The following is a 23,170-nucleotide window of genomic DNA, read 5'->3' on the forward strand; positions in this document are numbered from 1 at the left end:
ATAGAGGGAGATAGATAGATAGATAGATAGATAGATAGATAGATAGATAGATAGATAGATAGATAGATAGATAGATAGATAGATAGATAGATAGATAGATAGAGGGTGATAGATAGATAGATAGATAGATAGATAGATAGATAGATAGATAGATAGATAGATAGATAGATAGATAGATAGATAGATAGAGGGTGATAGATAGGTAGATAGATAGATAGTCAAGTCAAGTCAAGTCAAGAAATTTATATAGCGCGCTACATACCCATAGGGTCTCAAGGCGCTAGGGGGAGGGTGGGGAATTACTTGTCGAATATCCAAGTTTTAAGTTGCTTTCTGAATGCTAGGTGGTTCTGAGTAAGGCGAAGGTGAGTGGGAAGTGAGTTCCAGGTTTTAGCTGCCAGGTAGGAGAAGGATCTACCTCCCATAGTGGTTTTGTTGATGCGAGGTACCGTGGCAAGGGCTTGGTTGGAGGATCGCAGCTGACGGGAGGGGGTGTAGAAGGACAATCGTGTGTTGAGGCAATCGGGCCCAAGATCGTAAAGTGCTTTGTGTGCGTGGGTTAGGAGGCGGAAAGTAATCCTCTTATTTACGGGGAGCCAGTGGAGGTTTTTCAGGTGACCAGAGATGTGTTCTTTACGCGGGATGTCTAGTATGAGCCTGGCTGAAGCGTTCTGGATGCGTTGGAGTTTTTTCTGGAGTTTTGCGGTGGTACCGGCGTATAGTGTGTTTCCGTAGTCCAGGCGGCTTGTGACCAGTGCGTGGGTGACCGTTTTTCTAGTTTCGGTGGGGATCCAGCGAAATGTTTTTTTGAGCATGCGAAGAATGTTGAAGCAAGATGATGAGACGGCGATAGATAGATAGATAGATAGATATAGATAGATAGATAGATAGATAGATAGATAGATAGAGGGTGATAGATAGGTAGATAGATAGATAGAGGGTGATAGATAGATAGATAGATATAGATAGATAGATAGATAGATAGATAGATAGATAGATAGATAGGACTAAGGGCGATAGATAGATAGATAGATAGATAGATAGATAGATAGATAGATAGATAGATAGATAGATAGATAGGACTAAGGGCGATAGATAGATAGATAGATAGATAGATAGATAGATAGGACTAAGGGCGATAGATAGATAGATAGATAGATAGATAGATAGATAGATAGATAGGACTGAGGGCGATAGATAGATAGACTAAGGGTGATAGATAGATAGATAGAGGGCGATAGATAGATAGACTGAGGGAAATAGAGGGAGGGCGATATTTAGATAGATAGATAGATAGATAGATAGATAGATAGATAGATAGATAGATAGATAGGACTAAGGGCGATAGATAGATAGATAGATAGATAGATAGATAGATAGATAGATAGATAGAGGGTGATAGATAGATAGATAGATAGATAGATAGTGATAGATAGATAGAGGGAGATAGATAGATAGATAGAGGGTGATAGATAGATAGATAGAGGGTGATAGATAGATAGATAGAGGGTGATAGATAGATAGATAGATAGATAGATAGATAGATAGATAGATAGATAGATAGATAGATAGATAGGACTAAGGGCGATAGATAGATAGATAGATAGATAGATAGATAGGACTAAGGGCGATAGATAGATAGATAGATAGATAGATAGATAGGACTAAGGGCGATAGATAGATAGATAGATAGATAGATAGATAGATAGATAGATAGGACTGAGGGCGATAGATAGATAGATAGATAGATAGATAGATAGGACTAAGGGCGATAGATAGATAGATAGATAGATAGATAGATAGATAGATAGATAGATAGATAGATAGATAGATAGATAGATAGATAGATAGATAGATAGGACTAAGGGCGATAGATAGATAGATAGATAGATAGATAGATAGAGGGTGATAGATAGATAGATATAGATAGATAGATAGATAGATAGATAGATAGATAGATAGATAGATAGATAGATAGGACTAAGGGCGATAGATAGATAGATAGATAGATAGATAGATAGATAGGACTAAGGGCGATAGATAGATAGATAGATAGATAGATAGATAGATAGATAGGACTGAGGGCGATAGATAGATAGACTAAGGGTGATAGATAGATAGATAGAGGGCGATAGATAGATAGACTGAGGGAAATAGAGGGAGGGCGATATTTAGATAGATAGATAGATAGATAGATAGATAGATAGATAGATAGATAGATAGATAGATAGATAGATAGATAGATAGATAGATAGGACTAAGGGCGATAGATAGATAGATAGATAGATAGATAGATAGATAGATAGATAGAGGGTGATAGATAGATAGATAGATAGATAGATAGTGATAGATAGATAGATAGAGGGAGATAGATAGATAGATAGAGGGTGATAGATAGATAGATAGAGGGTGATAGATAGATAGATAGAGGGTGATAGATAGATAGATAGATAGATAGATAGATAGATAGATAGATAGATAGATAGATAGATAGATAGGAACGAGGGCGATATATAGATAGATAGACTGAGGGCGATAGATAGATAGACTGAGGGAAATAGAGTGAGGGCGATAGATAGATAGGAGGGCGATAGATAGATAGATAGATAGATAGATAGATAGATAGATAGATAGTTAGAGGGTAATAGATAGATAGATAGATAGATAGATAGATAGATAGATAGGTAGATAGATACATAGAGGGTGATAGATAGATAGATAGATAGATAGTGATAGATAGATAGATAGATAGATAGATAGAGGGAGATAGATAGATAGATAGAGGGTGATAGATAGATAGATAGATAGATAGATAGATAGATAGAGGGAGATAGATAGATAGATAGATAGATAGATAGATAGATAGATAGATAGATAGATAGGAACGAGGGCGATATATAGATAGCTAGACTGAGGGCGATAGATAGATAGACTGAGGGAAATAGAGTGAGGGCGATAGATAGATAGATAGATAGATAGATAGATAGATAGAGGGTGATAGATAGATAGATAGATAGATAGATAGGACTGAGGGTGATAGATAGATATATAGATAGATAGATAGATAGATAGATAGATAGATAGATAGATAGATAGATAGATAGGACTGAGGGAGATAGATAGATAGATAGATAGATAGATAGATAGATAGATAGATAGGACTGAGGGTGATAGATAGATAGATAGATAGATAGATAGATAGAGTGAGGGCGATAGATAGATAGATAGATAGATAGATAGATAGATAGATAGATAGATAGATAGATAGATAGATAGATAGATAGATAGATAGAGGGCGATAGATAGATAGATAGAGGTCGATAGATAGATAGAGTGAGGGCGATAGATAGATAGACTGAGGGAAATAGAGTGAGGGCGATAGATAGGTAGATAGATAGATAGATAGATAGATAGATAGATAGATAGATAGATAGATAGGACTGAGGGCGACAGATAGATAGATAGTTAGATAGATAGATAGATAGATAGATAGATAGATAGATAGATAGACTAAGGGCGATAGATAGACTGAGGGCAATAGAGTGAGAGCGATAGATACATAGATAGATAGATAGATAGATAGATAGATAGATAGATAGATAGGACTGAGGGCGATAGATAGATAGATAGACTGAGGGCGATAGATAGATAGACTGAGGGAAATAGAGTGAGGGCGATAGATAGATAGATAGATAGATAGATAGATAGATAGATAGATAGATAGATAGATAGATAGGACTGAGGGCGATAGATAGATAGATAGACTGAGGGCGATAGATAGATAGACTGAGGGAAATAGAGTGAGGGCGATAGATAGATAGATAGATAGATAGATAGATAGATAGATAGATAGATAGATAGATAGATAGGACTGAGGGCGATAGATAGATAGATAGACTGAGGGCGATAGATAGATAGACTGAGGGAAATAGAGTGAGGGTGATAGATAGATAGAGGGAGATAGATAGATAGATAGATAGATAGATAGATAGATAGATAGATAGATAGATAGATAGGAACGAGGGCGATATATAGATAGATAGACTGAGGGCGATAGATAGATAGACTGAGGGAAATAGAGTGAGGGCGATAGATAGATAGATAGATAGATAGGAGGGCGATAGATAGATAGTTAGATAGATAGATAGATAGATAGATAGGAGGGCGATAGATAGATAGATAGATAGATAGATAGATAGATAGATAGATAGGAGGGCGATAGATAGATAGATAGATAGATAGTTAGAGGGTGATAGATAGATAGATAGATAGATAGATAGATAGATAGATAGATAGATAGATAGATAGATAGATAGATAGTTAGAGGGAGATAGATAGATAGATAGATAGATAGATAGATAGAGGGAGATAGATAGATAGATAGATAGATAGATAGATAGATAGATAGATAGATAGATAGATAGATAGATAGATAGATAGATAGATAGATAGATAGATAGATAGATAGATAGATAGATAGAGGGTGATAGATAGGTAGATAGATAGATAGTCAAGTCAAGTCAAGTCAAGAAATTTATATAGCGCGCTACATACCCATAGGGTCTCAAGGCGCTAGGGGGAGGGTGGGGAATTACTTGTCGAATATCCAAGTTTTAAGTTGCTTTCTGAATGCTAGGTGGTTCTGAGTAAGGCGAAGGTGAGTGGGAAGTGAGTTCCAGGTTTTAGCTGCCAGGTAGGAGAAGGATCTACCTCCCATAGTGGTTTTGTTGATGCGAGGTACCGTGGCAAGGGCTTGGTTGGAGGATCGCAGCTGACGGGAGGGGGTGTAGAAGGACAATCGTGTGTTGAGGCAATCGGGCCCAAGATCGTAAAGTGCTTTGTGTGCGTGGGTTAGGAGGCGGAAAGTAATCCTCTTATTTACGGGGAGCCAGTGGAGGTTTTTCAGGTGACCAGAGATGTGTTCTTTACGCGGGATGTCTAGTATGAGCCTGGCTGAAGCGTTCTGGATGCGTTGGAGTTTTTTCTGGAGTTTTGCGGTGGTACCGGCGTATAGTGTGTTTCCGTAGTCCAGGCGGCTTGTGACCAGTGCGTGGGTGACCGTTTTTCTAGTTTCGGTGGGGATCCAGCGAAATGTTTTTTTGAGCATGCGAAGAATGTTGAAGCAAGATGATGAGACGGCGATAGATAGATAGATAGATAGATATAGATAGATAGATAGATAGATAGATAGAAAGAGGGTGATAGATAGGTAGATAGATAGATAGAGGGTGATAGATAGATAGATAGATATAGATAGATAGATAGATAGATAGATAGATAGATAGATAGATAGGACTAAGGGCGATAGATAGATAGATAGATAGATAGATAGATAGAGGGTGATAGATAGATAGATAGATATAGATAGATAGATAGATAGATAGATAGATAGATAGATAGATAGATAGATAGATAGATAGGACTAAGGGCGATAGATAGATAGATAGATAGATAGATAGATAGGACTAAGGGCGATAGATAGATAGATAGATAGATAGATAGATAGGACTGAGGGCGATAGATAGATAGACTAAGGGTGATAGATAGATAGATAGAGGGCGATAGATAGATAGACTGAGGGAAATAGAGGGAGGGCGATATTTAGATAGATAGATAGATAGATAGATAGATAGATAGATAGATAGATAGATAGATAGGACTAAGGGCGATCGATAGATAGATAGATAGATAGATAGATAGATAGATAGAGGGTGATAGATAGATAGATAGATAGATAGATAGATAGATAGATAGATAGATAGATAGATAGATAGATAGATAGGACTAAGGGCGATAGATAGATAGATAGATAGATAGATAGATAGATAGATAGATAGATAGATAGATAGATAGATAGGACTAAGGGCGATAGATAGATAGATAGATAGATAGATAGATAGGACTGAGGGCGATAGATAGATAGACTAAGGGTGATAGATAGATAGATAGAGGGCGATAGATAGATAGACTGAGGGAAATAGAGGGAGGGCGATATTTAGATAGATAGATAGATAGATAGATAGATAGATAGATAGATAGATAGATAGATAGATAGATAGTTCGGTCATTTATAAAGCGCACTGCTAACCCAGAGGGTCTCAAGGCGCTTGGGGAAGGGGTTCATTATATGTCGAATAGCCAGGTTTTGAGTTCTTTTCTGAAGGAGATGTGGTTTTGAGTGAGGCGGAGGTGAGTGAAGAGTGAGTTCCAGGTCTTGGCAGCAAGGAAGGAGAAGGATGTGACACCCTTGGTGGATTTTCGGATGCGCGTGATTGCGGCGAGGGCTTGATTGGACGATCTAAGGTGGCCGAACTTGATAGATAGATAGGACTGAGGGCGATAGATAGATAGACAGATACATAGATAGATAGATAGATAGATAGATAGATAGATAGATAGAGGGAGATAGATAGATAGAGGGAGATAGATAGATAGAGGGAGATAGATAGATAGAGGGAGATAGATAGATAGAGGGAGATAGATAGATAGAGGGAGATAGATAGATAGAGGGAGATAGATAGATAGAGGGAGATAGATAGATAGAGGGAGATAGATAGATAGAGGGAGATAGATAGATAGAGGGAGATAGATCGATAGATAGATAGATAGATAGATAGATAGATAGATAGATAGATAGATAGATAGATAGATAGATAGATAGATAGATTTAGTGCGATAGATAGATAGATAGATAGATAGATAGATAGATAGATAGATAGATAGATAGATAGATTGAGGGAAATAGATAGAGTGAGGGAGATAGATAGAGTGAGGGCGATTGAGAGAAAGATAGATTTAGTGCGATAGATAGATAGATAGATAGATAGATAGATAGATAGATAGATAGATAGATAGATAGATAGATAGATAGATAGATGGTTGTGTGTGTGGTTGTGGTTGTGTGTGTTTGTGTGGTTGAGTGGTTGTGTGTGTGCTTGTGGTTGTGCGCTTGTGGTTATGTGCGTGTGGTTGTGTGTGTGTGTGTGGTTGTGTGTGTAGTTGTGTGTGTGAGTGTAGTTGTGTGTGTGAGTGTAGTTGTGTGTGTGTTGTGTGTGTGTGGGGGGGTTGTGTGTGTGTGGGGGGGGTTGTGTGTGTGGGGGGGTTGTGTGTATGTGTGTGGTTGTGTGTGGGGGGGTTGTGTGTGGGAGGTTGTGTGTGAGTGGGGGGTTGTGTGTGAGTGGTTGTGTGTGTGAGGGTTGTATGTGTGGGGTGTGTCTGTGTGTGTGGGGTTGTGTGTGGGGGCTTGTGTGTGTGGGGGTTGTGTTCATGGGGGGTTGTGTGTGTGGGGGGTGTGTGGGGATGTGTGTGTGAGGGTGTTTGTGTGGGGTGTTCATGTGTGTGTGGGGTGAGTCTGTGTGTGGGAGTGTGTGTGGGTGTGTGTGTGTGGGGTTGTGTGTGTGGGGGTGTGTGTGGCAGCTGTTACAGCCTCCAGGACAAATATTAAGGTACTAAAATCATTTATGTATATTGCAGCCACGCCATGTGGCTCATAAACAGCCTCCCCCTTGCTCCACCTACGGCGCAGAAACAATGCAACTAAAATGTGCTACCAAAGTATCAACAGGGATGGCTATCTCTACTGATGGGGCAGTATCATCTCTAAAATATAGGTTATCATTCACTTTTCAAAGGCAGCACAATCAATTACTTTACATGTAAACAATAGTGTTGCTCTTTCGTAATCTTATTCCTCCTTTGTTTGAGAATGGCCCTATACATCTGCACGCAAGATTTTACTTCTTTATTTCTGGATGCTTTATTAAGAGACATTTTTAATAAAGTGTGTGATTTAGTACAATTAGTATCAAACTTGCCACAGGGTTTTGGATTCCCTCATTTCACTGCATCCCTAATTCCCTTTTTGATGATATTGAAATTTTCTAATAAACCACTTTCGATTTCCCCACCTGCTCATCTGGACATGTTAAAAACAAAAAAACGAAACTATATAATGTCTTTAACCACATGGCTGCTGCGGTGATTTTTCCCCTGTGCTGGAAATTGCCATTTTGCTGGTGTCATGACGAGCTCAGCTCGTCATCAGCACACGACACCTGTGGGTGATGACGAGCTGAGCTCGTCATCAGCATCGAAAGGGTTAATCAGCCTCTCCAGATCTGTAGAATCCATCTAAGAACAATATCATTACTTGAGTCAACATTCAAATTTCCTAAATGAACCTCTAGGCCATTCTCCTGAAAGGCATACTAAGTTATAAAAGTAATACTTAGGACATTATGGTTTACAGTTACAAAGGCGCAATCGATGATAGAACTCTTCCGTCTACCTGAAAAGGTACATTCAAGAAGAGCAGGCAGAGCAGTGCACTCGTTAGCAAAGACAAAGTTGCCTTTGAATATTAAACTGTTAAATACCCACTCCAAATGGGCTGATCAGCCTTCAAAAGCTTCTAGGAGCAAAAACCGATTTAGGACAGGTACATTATAATCTATTAATTGCTAGAGTAGTTGGGGGCATATTTAAAGAATAAGTCGGTTGTCGCCCTTTTTACAGGTCACCTTTGGTTTAAAAATGGTCTGTTAGTACCTTGCATCCAGGTCCAGTGCTCCATCAATGCGGGACATGGATGGTGTGTTTATGTCTAGCTTATGTTTAAGCTAAGCGTAAAGCACATGCGCATGACTTACAGAGCAGGAACCCATAATGATTTCTTCTATAAGGAAGATAAGAAGGAGGCGCGCAGGGACCTAACCATACAGCAAAGTGAAGTACAATTCCTGAGTCCTTTGTAGATGGTAAGTGGAAGAATAGAAGACAAAGAGCCCGTCTGAAGTGTAAGGAGGGGCCCGGCCCAATTTCTAATCCAGTCTTTCCCAGAGATGATATCCCCAACAATTTAAGAGGTAGAAGAGGGAGGAGGTCTCTCATTCTTTCAACTGACAGGAAGGTTCCAGCCCCACCTCACCTTCCTCATGACACTAGAAATCAGTGTCTCTTGGTCCAGGGAAAAAATTTGGAAATTAAAGAAACTAGTCCCAGAGTTGAACCTATGGATTTGCAAACGCGCTGCAAGAGAATATAAAAATGGGGCAGAAACTGTAAAAGGATTTTCCGTAGTTGCAATTGTAGCCCACTAAACAGCGATTGACCTTGGACAACCAATAAACTTTCTGCCAGTTATAGAAATGAATGAAGCGAGGAGAGCTAGGAACCCATATTCTATGTAAATATATTTTAAAAAGTGAAATGTTTCCATTTAAGTCTTTAGTTTATGTTGGGAGGCAAAAAACAATAATTATGTTCCCCTTTTAAAACTAAGCCGCATCTTTTTCAGACTTGTTTCGATTTCTTCTAAGATAAATGTTACCATCTTTAAATGCTGGAGGCGGCCTGAATGGATCTAAAAGCACCAAGCTAAGATCTGCTAAAGAAACCCCACATACCTCCATCAACACGCTGAAACTCAATCAGATCGTTGAATATATCCTACTCCAGACGTGGATCCCTTGCTCACTTTGCCATCGGTTTCAAGTTAGTCCGGCTGATGAGGGGTGTTTCTCCGAAACCTGCCCAGGAAGGTTGTTTCCAGGCCAGGGAAAACCTGGCTGGGCAGTTTGAGCTGGACTGTTCCCATGAGGCACAGGTTTAACACTGATTTGCATTTAGCTGGGTCTGTACTGGGGTGGCGAAGTGAGCTAAAGAACAATGATGGATTCAACCCAAATCTGTGACTAGGGGGTGAGTGTCTGAAAAGTTTCAGCACCCCCTCCATCATCTACTGTGTTTGATTTATATCCTAAATATTACAAGTGGCAGCAGAATACTTGGCATATCGGTCGGGAGGGGCAGTCCAACAGACATCCAAGCTTGTCGCGCGTCCAACGAAGATTTAAACCAATTTAGGATGGATCCGACAACAAAGACGACCTCTCTGAAGCCTAAACAAGTTAATATTGAAAAAGAATGGGTGTTTGCCCCCAACTTAAAATAGATCAAATATAGTTGGCCGAGATAACATGCTTCTTCGCTCTGTCGAATCGCTTTTCGACTGGGTTTATTTAACGCAAAGTAACAGTCTGTATATGAACAGCTTTCTTTTTTACCGCTAAATGCATGAATAGCCTTTTCTACATACAGATGTACAGATTGTTTATGTTTATTTTCAGACACGGATTCCACAGATGTTGGCAGCGTCCGAACCCTGAAAGCCTCCATATCTACTTCCTCAGTAAATTTCACACGTGGTTGCGAAAATCAAAAATAGAATAATGAATGTTAACGAGAAGACACTCGTAGGGAGGCACAGAGACTGAGGTGGGGTATCCAAGAAGCTATGTGACGAAGCAGGACACGGGGCCTGCCGTACACACGCCCATAATCTATCACTAATCAATTCATGGAATTAGGCAGAGTTTCCAAATGTTGTACTTACCTCCCGTACGATCTACCGACGGAGGATTTGAAACACCAGATCACCCCAGCCTTCCATCGACTCTCCGGCCCTTCATAAGCTGAAGACAGAATGGGCCAATTGGAAATCTGGTTTGTACTGACTGACAAACAAGAGAACCATACCGACGAAGAGTTGGTGGTATGACCGCCCTCTACAGCCGTCAATTGGTTAAACAAAGAACAGACCGCACAATGGAAAAGATTAGTCATTTACCCCGGAAGTGATGCACCGCTCGAGTTCCTTAGAATATTATTAGCACTTATGCTTAGACTTTTTTATAAAACAACTTATGAGGATGCAGGCGATATTGTAGACATGCAAACTCCACTCGACAGGGCCACCAGCTCAATAGATATCACTTTTCTCAGAAAGTTCTTGTTGGTCGTTTGGTTTTGACACCAGTTGTCCCGTCTTTAGGGGTCACACGCTCTTTTAACTCAAGATTGGGTATTGATCGCTATGTGTAAAGTTTAATTTTCAACAAACGCTAACTGCAGACCGTGAAGAGTTCCCTTTGCCAGCATTGCGTGGTGGGGGAGCGGCATTGGGTGTCGGGGGCGGGGGAGCGGCTTGGGAGCGGATTCCTTTGAAGTCTGATGCCGAGGCTCAGACAAATGGTGTGGGTGCGATGTGGCTGTCGATGTGCGCACGCTTGGCTCACATGAACTGTACCTAATCCGCAGTTTGGGTAGACTTTTGAAAAGCCTTACTATAATCTCGCCCAGCATCCCTACGGGATGGCTTAGGCTCGACCTAAAGAAGAACTCTAAATCCAAAGTTATGAAGGATGTAAGGTAGTTGCAAAATGTATCACATACGGGGTCAGGTGAGAAGAAAATAATACAAACTAAAGATTTATCAGGTAATAGCCACATGCGGAGATGGGTACAATCTAAAGGCGGAATGAAGACAGTGATATGTAGATTGCCGGATGTTGGCTTAACAGATGACGCTCTCAGCGCTGTTAAGGCTGCAGGTAGCTCGGTACCCGTGTCAGAATTGATTAAAGTAATAATACCCAATAGATCACGAGATGTAAGCTATAATGGATCGTCTCTGGTATCTGGACCCTCTCCGCCACCTCATATGTCATACATGGTGGAAGATCTTCGGAACAAGGGGAGTCAGGATAATGAAGCTTCAATATTGTCGTCGATTTTACAAGTTCTGAAAGATCAAAGGGAAGGGACACGAGAGCTTTTTGCCCAAGTCAGAGCAGATAATCATAGTATTCAACAAACTACAGCAGAAGCTACTACCAAAGCAGCAAGTTCAGTATGGCAGCATGCGGACAAACTCACAAATATGCAACTCAAACTAGAAGATTTAGAAAATAGTCAGAGGAGACAAAATCTAAAAATGTTTGGAATCCCTGAAGGTCGAGAAGGATCAGACCCCAGAGTCTTCATAGTTCAGGTCTTGCAGAAGGCTTTTCCAGATCTTGGAGACTGGGACTGGGATTGCCAGATACAAAACACCCATAGACTTCCGCTGGCACAGCGTCGGCAAGATTATCGCTACCCAAGACCGTTTTTGATTTACTTTGGGACCTTTCTGCTACAACAAGCAGTTTCTTTAAAAGCTGGCCCAAGATCACCGGTAGCTGTGGAGTCTTTTTCTATTTTCTTTTGCTCCGATTTTTGGAAAGCAACAATGGACAGGAGATGACAACTTAGGCAGCTAATCGAGCCTTTAAAGGCTACAGGGGCTCAAGAATTTTTGCAAGAACCTGCTCGTCAGAAGGTCATAGGGGGGGAGGGGCAGATATCTTCTTTTCTTTCCGAATCAGAAGCAAAGGAAACATTGTATAAATGGCAGAAAGGTGGGGCTGTTTAAACATAAAGATAAAGTCTGGGGGCTTCGGGGATTGTCTGGTAGGAAGATTGGAGGAGTAGAGTTGGTCTTACTATTTTTCTTTCTTTTTCCGTTTCCTCTTTTTTCATATTATTGTTTTCAATCTATTAGATCTATGGATAGGCTAAACTACTCCTTTTTTTTCTTTTTATACCTTTTCTCCTTTCTTTCTCTCTTCCTTTCTCTGCAATCTATGGTAGGGTTGGGCTCGTCTCTGGAGCTACTGTGGGGTCTGGGTTCCAGTTAGCTGCCAGTCCAGCGGCAGCTGTAAGAAGGGGATGATTCCTCCTTCTATATGCGGGGGGGGTGCTTGGGTTAGGGGGTAGGAAGGGGGGACCATGAGAGGTGGCAAGAAAAGGAAAAAGTCAACATGAGGGTAATGAAAAATGAATTAAAAAAAACTAGGATGGTTTTCAAGTTTCTCTAAGCTAACTGAATTAAATAACAGAAAAGGCAGCAGGGAACCATTAGGACTCGCCTACGCAGCATGAATGAAATGCAAAGGCAAAAAGACCTTTTGGGATCGCTTTGGCTTTTCAGCCAAACACGTGCACACGTTCCATTGCCTTCAATGGCAATGCGTGCACGTGTGGAGATTCACTTGCGGGAGTGCGCGCTGCCATATGGTAGCAATTATCGCTCCCGCAAGTGAATCACGCAGGCCATCTTCTCTCCCCCCTGCTGGCACGAGAGCGCTTTTTAAAATTTATTTTAGAGTTCCAACATTTGGGGTTGCCTTCCTTGCACTTGCGACGCCACTGGGTAAACATGGATTTCGCAGCGAAGATTTTGCCAGAACCAAATGCCAAAAGCAGGGCAAGGAAGGCAACAGTTGGGGTTGCCTTCCTTGCACTAGCAACGCCACTGGTTGGACATGGATTTCGCAGCAAAGATTTTGCCAGAACCAAAGGCCAAAAACAGCACCCTTTTATTGCGAAACCTAACTTTAAATGTGACATTCCTCTGAAAGCATTGCACTACGACAGACCGTGTGACGTCATTGACGTTGTTTATTTAGGGTGTCTCCTTCAGATTACTTCATGTTAAAAGCAAGCTACAGCGTCTCCTGTGAGCCTCTCGCTACACAGGACTGCACGTTCCTTTCTGGCGCAAGTCTACCTCTTTGGTCCCCTACAGCCGTAGTTTGCCTTGAAGGTTATTTCCTTACAACTGGGAGACAAACAACTTGGATGTTCGTATACTGGAAGAAAACTGCACTTACTTGCATTTTTACACTTAGCATCAATCCGAATTCCTGCATGCGCAGGTAAGTCTCTTATTGCGGGGGGTGACCGGCGGGTCTCCGGATCATGACAGATCGCTCTCTGTCCACCCTGGTGTGTGCCTATCCCACCCTGTCAGCGGCATGGGAGGGCAGGATTAGCAGGGGCCTCTGAGGTTCCTTGCAATGAAAGGGAAGCACTGGGAGGATTTCCTGTCCGGGCTCCGGAGCGGGGAGTGGAAGAGGGAGAGGCAGGCTCTACCAGAGTCACACGGAGAGGGCTGCGCGCCTCAGCTGCTGCCAGTCAGCTGCATGGTGTGAGCCCGGGGCACGCAGCCCTCCCTTCGCTGCGAGGCAGGCAGCAAGGGGGCTGCTCCTCCACAGCCACGGAGCCCCGGCTGCCTCTCCCCGGGCGCAGCGCTCCGTCCTTCCTCTGCAGTCCGCGGTGGCTACTCCAGCCTCTCACGTGTGGGAGCTGGAAGGGACGTGGGATTGCGCTCAGTGTCGTAGCAAGGGTTTCACGGTCCCCAGTGCAAGCAATGTAAATGGGCACCTGACCCTACCTACAGCGAGAGTGGTGGACGGCAGCAATGATTTGGGTACACTGAGCCTCTTTCACCCTGGGACCAGGTACCACTGCACCTGCCGTACTGATGATACCTACTCCCCTGGTTCTGCATCCCTATCAAAAGATATGGCTTGAGTGCTTTTCGAAGTGCAATTTGGTGGGAATACGATATATGGAATCTGAGTGGAAAAGTTTTGACTCCCCAAAGGTTATTTCCAATTATATTCGTCCATATTCCTCTCAACCTGCTGGTGCTTTGAAAACGACACCATTGAAGTTAAGCGCGGGGGACATTAATTGTGTTCTTCTAGCAGGATGGTCACTCAAGGTACATGGATGGATGTGACCTGATTGGAGAGCAAAGGTGACCTCAGAGTGGGTGACGTAATCCTAATGAGGGCGATTGGAGAAATATTCACCCATTCAACCCGCTGTGTAGGTACTGCACATGCTTGTACAGCACGCACTCACGCACTTCCAACATCGCCCTCGCCACAGTCCCTCGCAGCCGGACAACCACTGCTGGTGGCAGATCCTTCTCCTACCTCGCCGCCAAGACCTGGAACACTCCCCTACAAGCCTATGACAGACCCAGGACCTGCTAGCCTTCAGAAGACTTCTCAAGACCTGGCTTATCGATCAATAGCAGCTTCCCCTCCGCGCCTCCCTCCCCCCCAGCGCCTTGAGACCCTCACGGGTAGGTAGCGTGCTTTACAAATGGAATGATTGATTGATTGATTGATTCTTCACAGAGCTCTTTTCAGGCTGAAAGCTTTGTCCATCTCTGCAGCTGCAAAGATATTTTCACTAGCCGGATACCCCCTGCGGTAATGTTGCTGCATTCAGCACAGCAGTGTTAATTGAAACTCGGAAATGTAGTCCCGCACTAGACGTGGCTACGGAATATATCAAGAGGTAACTACTGACTCCAGCTCCAGCCAGCTGCTCGTAAATCAGCCAGAAGGCACTGCTTTCCCCAGAATTTTAATCAGGACCCTGAATAAAATCAGGATCCTTCAATATCTGTACACATTTATCCAAAGCTCAGTATTTATGAGATACATGCATGGGTTACTAATTTTCGTGTAGGGAGCAGAGCACATTTGTACTTCTGAAAGTGCACTAATCTTTCTGAAAACACATTATTTCATAAATAACACTTCAGAAGGCATCCATAATTAGGTTATGGGGACATTGGTCTCGGCTAGCACTATCTCACAGGATCTCAGTAGTATAAGCAAGGCTGTACACTCCTCTAATCTGCAATTGCAACAATACCGAACAATATGTCTATTATATTATATGCCGGAAAGAATAGCGAAGTGGTCATCTAATAACTTGACTAGTGATCGAACAAAATGTCCAAGATGCGATCAATAGGCGGCTGACATAAAACACATTTTCACATTCCCAGAATTTACAATATTCTGGCAGAAGGTCGCTCAAGTATTGTTTCTGAAGATGGGGATGGGAATATCTCTCTCAACAATGGATATAATGATGGGCGGACAGAATATGGGATCTAAACGCGAAGACTTATTAACCATCTTATTGGTCTCTGCAAGATTGACAATTGCTCGGGTTTGGATCTCACCAAAACCGCCTTCAGTCATGGATTGGTAGCTGTTTGTTAGAGAGACATATGATATGGAATTAGCCTTGGTCAAATTGAGGGGAGCTCGCTCTGTATACAAACTTAATGCAATCTGGGGTTAGCTGTTCTAAGGTCTAAGCAATAATATTTGAAACACATGTAGCGTTTGATTTGCTCTCATCCTCATGTATGAAATTAATTATTTCTGTAATTATTCTTACTGAGGTGTATATGTCTTGAATATGTTGGTTTATTTATTTATTTATTTTTTCCTCATGTTTACAAATACATTTTTTTTAAAACAAACAAAAACAACCAATAATGACTGGTTATTTTAAACTTTGATAATGAATGGCTAGTGAGAGAACTATTAGGGAGTTTACTGGTTGCCCCTAAACTCCATTCTCTGATTTATGCAGTCTCGTTGGACTTTTTTTACAGGTCTGCATCAGTACGTAGTTCCAACGTACTCACTCAGGGCCTTTCTTTAGTAAGAACTGGTCATAAGCCTGCACAGGTGGCTTTTGATGCCCTTGCTCTATCAAATAGGTACTCATTGTTGGAAGATTAGGAGGCATGTGATTGACCGATCTCTCCACTAAATCATTTCCCTCCTCAATCTGTTCTTTATAACGATTATCCGCTCGACAGATCGTCAACGTCCCCCGCCGCATCCACATCACTCCCCACCTGAGAGACCTACACTCGCTCCCTGTCGACAAAAGAATCACCTTTAAGCTCCTAATCCACGCACACAAAGCACTCCACAACGCAGGACCAGTCTACCTGAACAGCAGACTCAGCTTCTACACCCCCACCCGCCAGCTCCGCTCCTCCAGCCACGCACTCGCCGCTGTCCCCCGCATCGAACGAACGACCTCCAGCGGCAGATCCTTCTCCTACCTCGCCGCCAAGACCTGGAACACCCTCCCTACCCACCTGACAGACCCAAAACCTACTCGACTTCAGAAGACTCTTCAAGACCTGGCTCTTTGAGCAGTAGCAGCACCCCCTCCCCTCAACGCCTTGGGACCCTCAAGGGTAAGTAGCGTGCTCTACATGTACTCCGATTGATTTATTGATTGATTGATTATCAAACTGTTTCTGGTTTGATACCCGGGAAAGGGTTCAGTTGGTCGTTTTAGGTTCACCAAGCAGTATTACATCCTTACCAATTGACCCTACAACATCCTTCTCACCAGTACCGACAGCAATTCGGTCGTAGGAGTCCCAAAGTGATATAAAGTTTCCCTCTAGGAATAAAGCGGGTTATGAAAACAAAAAGGATCATCAAAATTGGCATAAAGTGTTTACGAATTCCGATATTGGTTTTCAGGAAAATTGAACAGAGCAGTCTGTCTAAGTAAATGGCTACAGCTCCTTTGTTACGACAGCAGTTCCATCAGCAGCAGGTAGATCTAAGGGGGCGGCTTACTCAGAATTATAGCAAACACGATCACCCTAGGTATGGTGACCTTTATCAATAACTAGCCCCATTTTCATGTTATCGTGGCTGAAGGTTCTGGGAAAATTGATTTGTTACGGATTAATTTTTATAATAATAATTTTAAGAATCCTACACAGGTGACAGTTGAGTTGGCTGGAATATTGGAATCTCTGTTAACATATCACACACGTTGAATTAATTTAATTTGAGCTGGGGATTTTCATGTGTACTGAAGCCCCAATTCGGACCAACGTATTTGTGGGGTAACTGACACTAATGATTCGTTGCTAGTCCATTTTATGCATCATAACTACAGAAACAGTTTTTCCATTACCTTGGGACCTAGTTATAATAAACCTGTGTCACCCCATGACTGGTCAACCCCTCCTCACCTTTCATCGTACAGCAGTTACCTCGACATCTGATTTTACAATTATTCAGACTAATTTTAAGAGATGTATTGAGTCCTCCATAGACGAGTTGACAGAGTTCAGTAATCATGCTTTCCTTCTTTTTTGTTTTGTTTGGCCTCTTTCTGCTAAGTCAAGCTCTATATTTGCCCCAAAACCGATTGTGAGTAGGAAAAATGGATCTACTCTTCAATGGGAGAAAATTGTATCCTGCTTAGACACCAACACTGATAGTCACTTTAATAGTAAAATTTTAACATCTATAAATTCTAATCTTTTAAATCCAGGTACAAGAAACACTCCATTGACGATAAGCGGGTTTGAGACAAATTGTTCAAAGGGCCCCAAAGATCTTCGCACTGCTCTTAAAACAAGTCCCACAAAGATTTGATAAGGAAACTACGAGCGGGTCAAAAGACAGCTAGGGCGGTGAGAAAAAAAGGAGTTAAGGGATGAAGCATGGGTAAATTTGTGGGAGACTTCGAGGAGTAAAGATAGCAAGCCATTTTGGAGGGTGGTAAATGCCCCTTTTCTGCAGGGTCAGGGCGGAGTCTCCTACAAATTTACACGCCTGTGGAAAAGGAACCACATAATTTAATGGAAAAGAAACAGGAGATAATTGCTTTGTACTGTTTCTTTTATCAATTTCAATTCAATTCAAAAATCTTTATTCAGATTACAAATTCATTCTTAGATAATTACAATTACAATGAAGAAAAGCTGTCACCACGAAATAAACATTAAGTGATTTTGTACAATTCAAATTGTGTGGTTCCTTTTCCACAGGTGTGTTCCATAGGTTGCAAACTGATTCACTTGTATAAATGCACTATGAGCATCATAAAGTAGCATTTTTTTACCCGACAGAACCAGTTGTTTATACTTTTGAAAATGTGTCAAGCTGGATTGACGATTCTTACTTGAAGTTAAACGGAGCTAAGACTGAGGTCGTGCTCCTGGGTAACTACACTTCACTGACTATAGGATCCTTCTGGCCTAGTTGCTTGGGGACCCTTCCCGCACCAAAGGACCACATGAAGAGTCTAGGTGTATGGCTTGACTCCAAGTTAGATCTCAAAGAGCAAGCAAGTAAGGTGGCAGCTTGTTGCTTTGGAATCTTAAGAATGATAAGGAAGATCCTGCCCGTGCTTCTTTTTTCAGCTAAAAAGATATTAGTCCAAGCTTTAATTTTGTCACGCTTGAACTATGCTAATGCCTTAGATCTAGGAAGCCCAGCCAAACCTATAAAGAAACTACAGATAGTTCAATATTGTGCTGCACGCCTGCCCCTTAACACCCCCAAACACCTTTCAGCTAAACATGCATTATCATCACTACACTGGCTGCCCATCCAAGAAAGAGTCCAATTCAAAGCTCTATGTATCATGCACAAAGGTCTCTCAGGCAAATGCTCCCTGTTAGACCTGGCATCATTGGCGTGAGTCTCTCTTCCATTTTTACTGACTGCCTCCTCTGTTTTTGATATGTTTTTTGCTGGTTATATGCTTTGGGCACTGTGCCACTGCAATTCAGTGCCACAGTGCGCAAGTGCTCCCTATGTTAAATTGATGTACTGATTAGTGACTATATGATAGGGTTATTTGGTTTACTTGTCAGACCCTAGTACAGTGCATCATGTGTGCCCACAGCATGTACATCAAATGCTGCTGGTGGGCTTGCAGCACTAGTTGTGCCACCTACAGAAGCAGCTAGTAAAGTGTGTCTCAGGCCAGCCATTGCAAGGCCTGTGTGCAGTCTGTGACTGCCATGTCGATTTGGCAAGTGCACCCACTTGCCAGTCCTTAAACCTTCCCTTTTCTTCATATCAGACACAGCAATGGTAGGCCCAAGGGCAGGGTGCATAGTAAGTATAAGTTAGGACATGTCCTAGTGTTTGTGTCATGTCCTAATAGGGAATTACAGCCATTTTCGTTTTTCACTATTGCAAGGCTACCAGTTCTCCATAGACCAGAATGGACAGTTAGATTATTACATCTTATAATCTGAACTGACTCAGGGAACATGGTAGAAATTCGAATTTAGTATGCCTGAACTCAGAATGATAAAATAGATATTTTAGTAAAGTTGGTTTTAACATTCTGTGTTTGAAAATACCACTTTTAGAAAGTAGGTATTTTCTTGTCTAACTGTCCAAAGCCTGCCTCTGCCTCTGCCTCTGTTGTGTATTCCGTGTCTGGAGCTTTTGAGTGACAGGGCTAGGGGATTCCAAGAGACAGAATGAGTTAGCCCAGTGGTGAATAGGGAGATCTGCATCTAGGTGGGAGGGAGGAGTTGCACCTGGGACCTGAATAGGGCTGGGCCTTCCCTCCACAATGCTGGCTCCACCTCCTGGGGTGCGGCTGATGTCTCTGCCCTGCACTGTGAAAGAAGAGAAGGAATCATGTCAACAAAGTGCTCCTGGCCTGTGCTTTCCCTCCACAATGCTGGCCCCACCTCCTGTAGGGCGTCTGATGTTTCTGTCCTACACTGTGAAAGGAAAGAAGGAGTCCTGTAAACAAAGTGCTCAAGAACTGGTTTAGACTAGGCAGAGGCCTCTCTGCCTTCAGAGAACAGAGAGAAAAGTAGTATAAATATTGGGACTCAGACCCAAGAATTTTAGATCACTTCTGGGAACAAGAAACCTTTTGCCAAGGTTAAGAACCAAGGAAGCTGCAGGAGTTGGACTGCCCCTCTGCCAGTGTGCTGTTTGCTGGGTTGGTCTGCAGCGGTTTCTTTATTGCCAAGGGAAAAGAGAAAAAACTATTTAAGGACTTTCATCAGCTTACAGAATATTCTCCAAGGGCTTGAACTTGTGCTTGCCTCCTGCTGAAGTCTCAGGGACAAAGGACTTCATCTCCAGCTCCCCTCAGAGTTTCCTTGCTGGGAATTCTGCTTGCCAAAGCCTGCGTGTCGCTGGGAGCTGGAAGCATCGAGAAGAAGCGTGACGCCGCCGCGGCTGAAATAGTCGCATCACCAGAGAATCGTGACGCCGCCGCATCTCCCAGGAAGCGTGTCTTCATCAAAGCTGTCTGCTGTCGCATCAATGAAACCACCTACCCACCAATATCCACCTGGAACCTAACTATCTGACTTTTAGAAAGCAACTTAAAACGTATATAATCCCCTAAAACTGTCTATAGTTGGAACTGCAACGCTATTAGCGCTGGGATGCTCCTGAGTACCCATGCGCTCTATGAATCCCTTTCCCTTCCATTCCTATGCGCTTAAACACATTTATAAAGGAGGACGGTTGGAACCTGGAACCTTTCAACTATTTTACTAGAGCTGAGATTGGTAACCTGAAAATAGATTGATCCCTCACTTTGTCTCATTTACACCGTTCGGTGATTGGAATTAAATCCCAGATCTGTAGCTATAAAGTTGGTTCAAGTATTGGTACCACTAAACAGCACATTACACCAATAACTCTTGAAGACTCACATTCACGTCGCACTTAAATCACATTTTTAGCTCCTGACATATAATTCAACTTTTGGCAATCTATAAATAAAGTTCATTACATTTCTTTTCCTGGCCATCTTTTAGCACTCTCGTTACCTCCCGTTCAAATGTCTTTCTTTCATATTTCGTCCAATATCTATTAATTACTTTACTCCACTCTTCGTGTTTTTTCTCACTGTATCCCTCTGATTTCTCTTCTCTGGACTCTTCTTGCTTTTTCTGCTCGCTCACATTGTTCGCCCCTTCCTGCTGAAGTGACAAGCAGAGCAGAATGACTTAAAGAGTCTCTTGGAATCTTTCATGTAGGCTTCATATCATCGCACAATCCTCATCAGCACACCGTTGATGAGAGAGTGCAGCAACCTCTTACACCATTGTCATCCAAGTAGCTCTGGGTGCTTGTGGGCACTCACATATTTCAAAGTTTCATTCAAACCTGCCTAATTTTTCCAAACTGTGGGGAAGAACTAGAACTTCACATGTGGCTTTGCTCAGACGTCTGCAGTGTGCCGAGTAGTACCTGACTATTGTGCACAGAGCAGACCCTCTTACAGCAAGTGATCCTAAAGATTTCTGTACAGAGAGGAGAGGCCAAGAAGAGTAACTGACAGTCCCGCCAACATCTGCTAAGACAGAAACACTTCAAAAAGACACACTGTAGATGCGCCTCAAACACACACAGATTGCAAAGACAACTCAACCCTGTTCACATGCACACACACATCTCATCTGCAGAGGTACATCAAAAACAGAGACATGTACGTTCCACTGCTTGAAAGGACTACTACCTGGCAGACCCAAGGTCAGTGCACACACACACACAATCCCTGCAGCAGACACACAACCTCTGCAGCAGATAATGCTATAAGCCAACCTATGCCACTGGAATCTATTGCAATGACTGAGGTTTTACCTAGACTGATATATTAAAACAGGGGCAGAGGCGCATGGTGCAGTAGAGAAGCCTTGACGTTCAGCTGCCTGGTGGACATGCTTCTGACACAGGAGTACAGGTGGGCAGTCAACAAACTAACAGCGAGAGCTGAGCAAAGAGTGTGCACAGATTTCTCAGGGAGCGCTAAGATGCAGTGCAATGTGAACAGAATTTGCACAGTGCAGTTAGATGCAGTGCAGTGGCACACATTCTACAGTACAGTAAGATGCATTGTAGTGACACAGATTCCTCATAGTGCAGTAAAGTGCAGTGTGCATAGTTCTGTCACAGTGCATTAAGATGCAGTGCAGCGTGCACAGATTCCTCACAGTGCAGTAAGATGCAGTGCACAGATTACCCACAGTGCAGTAAGATGCAGTGTGCACAGATTTCTCGCAGTGAAGTGCAGTGTGCACAGATTTCTCACAGTGCATTAAGATGCAGTGCAGTGAACAGATCCCCTCTTAAACACAAAAGTTGACAACAAATACCCCCAGGGCCGGGCGGAAAGCCCCCCCAGAGGTCCCTGGATCGAAGGGCCCGGCTCCTGGCAGAGATTTCCTCCAGGATCATTCAGTCCATTTCTACAAACACAGCAGAAGGTGCTGACATTCTCCTACCTGAGCAGAAACCTGTGCAGACATTTCCAGGCTCTCTCCTTCTCCTATGGCTGGGGTGGGGCAGGTGCAGATTTGGGGTCTGAGGGAGCGGAGGTCTGCGAGAGTCAAAAGATGAAAAATGACTGCACAGACAGAGGGTCCTTCCTCCCTTGCAGCACACTGGACACAGAGGGAGAGGCCGGAAGTAATGTCAGCATCTGCTGCTGGTGCTGTCTCAGCCACGCTGACCCGGAAGAAGAACCCCTTCTCCCTTTCATACAATGTGCTGAATGGGTTTCAAAAGCAGGCGCGGAGCGCCCTCTGGTGGCCAATGACAGAACCGCCGGCTCCGGATGTTGTGTCAAGGACGAGGGTTATTTAAAGGTCACAGACATGAATGTCCTTCACTCAGTTTTTGTCTCACACTTGGGTTAAAAAGAATCGTGCATATTTCAGACTAAACAAAATGTGCCTGTATCAATCAATCAGTGCTGCCACAGGCCCCAGAGAGCATTGATTTCGGATCTGAAATAGAGAGAGGACTCACTGTTAGAACTAGAACGAGTCCAGATCAAAATGTCTGCAGGAAGAAAGGGGAAACATGCTGAATTATTAGTGTCTCAGATGCATTACTTATGCTGCAAATGCAGAAAGAACTCCTTCAGA

The 23,170-nt window shown here is 42.7% G+C and overlaps 1 protein-coding gene across 2 annotated transcripts in view; it reads right to left on the reverse strand.

Moving 5' to 3' along the window:
- The window catches only part of LOC147663882 (uncharacterized), a 55,930-nt gene that overhangs the window by 32,420 nt on the left and 340 nt on the right, over window positions 1-23,170 (reverse strand). Inside the window, exon 1 of one of the 2 annotated variants that reach the window (XM_086950132.1) lies at window positions 22,526-22,692. The exons of the other annotated variant lie outside the window; for it this stretch is intronic. The gene's annotated coding sequence lies outside the window, so the exon portion shown is untranslated. Of the gene's footprint in view, window positions 1-22,525; window positions 22,693-23,170 lie in introns of those variants that run through there. 2 annotated transcript variants of the gene reach the window in all.

This window comes from Lissotriton vulgaris, unplaced genomic scaffold (assembly GCF_964263255.1).
Source record: "Lissotriton vulgaris unplaced genomic scaffold, aLisVul1.2 SCAFFOLD_1227, whole genome shotgun sequence".
Taxonomy (NCBI): Eukaryota; Metazoa; Chordata; class Amphibia; order Caudata; family Salamandridae; genus Lissotriton; species Lissotriton vulgaris.